The 1,960-nt window shown below is 47.2% G+C and overlaps 1 long non-coding RNA gene across 1 annotated transcript in view; it reads left to right on the top strand.

Moving 5' to 3' along the window:
- Positions 1–254: 254 nt before the first annotated feature.
- The window catches only part of LOC109296312, a 10,009-nt gene continuing 8,303 nt past the window's right edge, over positions 255–1,960 (top strand). The window contains exon 1 of the long non-coding RNA XR_002096953.1: positions 255–353. This is a non-coding gene — a long non-coding RNA (uncharacterized LOC109296312). The remainder of the gene's footprint in view (positions 354–1,960) is intronic.

Here is a 1,960-nt window from a genome sequence, read left to right as displayed (position 1 = left end):
TCCTTCCTTCCTCTGTCCATGAAAGGGAGAGATGCATTCACTTGACCAAGCAACCTGCATGTGTGGACTGCTAAAGTTGTGCATGGATAGGGGAAATGAACAATTTCTTATGCACCTCTGGATTTAAGGACTAATTTGCAGAAGCACTGAGCATATGTCTCCCCCATGGACTCCCAGTGACAATTGTGGTTGATTGACATACTTTTTTTTCCTTTTGGCAGGAAATATCATAAAAAATTGGCATTATAAATCATTGCTTTGGGAGGGAGGAGGCCTCAGAGTCCTTAAAATGAAAATTTTCTTTGTGTTGATCATATCTATTCCTGTCCAGTTTTTCATCAACTGCTGTGTTGGTCAGTCATTTCTCCATATTAATATGATGACTTCTGTTCCCAACATGAATTTATGAATACAAACCATATGAAATTGAAAGGTATACATGTTATGAATAGGATTATATGAAGATGTATGGTTATGTCCTTATCTAGCGTATATTAGCATAGCTCCATTATAAGGTTCCATTAAGTTTTACCTCTGAATCCTGTAACTAAATGCATTTATAACCCTTATGATTGTATCCAAATGTGGACAGAATATAATCTGCCAAAGCATTACTTTGTAGGGTGACCAGCTTTACTATGCATTGCACATGGCTTTGCCAAGGCACAACAGGGTGAAATTAGCAAGTCTGGTTAGTTTCACACCAGGACACAAGGCTAGTCCCAGAGCACTGGACTATAAAAATTATGTCAATTTCATCCTACTGCCATCAGTGATGAAAAAAAATAACCCAAAGACCAGCAAGTGGTCAATGGAGTTCTTCACTGGAGGGAAAGGACTAGGATCCAAGCAATAGAGACTGATGGAAAGGTAACATGAAAATGCTTCATTTTTCCAAGCAGCCAGAAGGCTCTGGACTTGGAGAAGAAACCAAATTCCAGAGGACTGGAGAGTATCTTATTAACAAAACATTTGCTAGTGTAGCAGGATTGCCTTTCAGAGCTTGGGTTCAGTCCCAGGCTTGAAAACTTCCTGTTTTGATTGGTGGAGCCCATCCACCAATCAGGAGGCAGCAAGAGGAGTTAAGTCATGCCACTTTCCTCAGGGGAGGGGGAGAGGAGCTTCCTCCTCTCTACCTGATTGAAGACTGCAACACTCAGGTCTGGAAGACTTCAGGGGCAGAGTCCTGGAGCGTATAAAAGGAGCTGCATGTCCAGCATGAGGGGAACACACTCGGGACAGAGAAGAATGATGAGCAGGGCTTAGAAGAGCTGAGGAGAGCTGCTCAGCAGGGTGAAGCAGTAGCCCATAAGCATCCCTGAAGACTTCCATCAGTAGGGAATGGTGGACGGCTCCTACAGCTAGGCTCTTGGTGTGCAGCACAGTGCACAGCATCCAGACCCTGGGAGCTGCATGAGGCGGCTCGGGTCTGCAACTTCAGGTGTGTGGCCAGAGACATGGTGCACAGGCTGGTGCATGGAGTAGGACCTTTGGAGTGCTTGGGTGGCTCAGGTCCTCACCCGCCAGAACGAGGTTAGGAGCTTGGTGCAGGAGATGCTGAACGAAGGCAGCCCAGGCCTTCGACCCATAGCAAAAGGTTGAGTCAAAGGAGCCAGACAGTGTTTGGGCTACTGAGCCAGCAGACAGCACCAAGCCAGAGGCCCCAGAAGCCTTGCATAGAGGAGCCCTGTTCCAGGGGACAATAACCCCCCCCAAAGCCCACTACAGGCGAGAGAGCAGCTTGGCGCAGAGGATGAGGGCCACCCTCCAGGCCTGGGAGTCATGAGTTGCAGGGAAAAGATGATCCCCACAGACGAGGAGGAGTTCCCCCAGGTTAGTTAAGGGCTCTTGAAAGTGGAAGTCCCACTGGGAGGGTCCCCCTAAAGTTACCAGCTTCCTTGTAGGGCTTGGGAAAAGCCCAAGGGCATTGGGTTTTCCCCTTGGGATTAAGTTTATCTTT

This window comes from Gavialis gangeticus, unplaced genomic scaffold, assembly GCF_001723915.1.
Source record: "Gavialis gangeticus isolate Ggan-Ray unplaced genomic scaffold, GavGan_comp1, whole genome shotgun sequence".
In the NCBI taxonomy this organism is placed as follows: domain Eukaryota; kingdom Metazoa; phylum Chordata; order Crocodylia; family Gavialidae; genus Gavialis; species Gavialis gangeticus.
The sequence above is the reverse complement of the archived record's forward strand: the minus strand, read 5'-3'. Positions and strand labels throughout refer to the sequence as shown.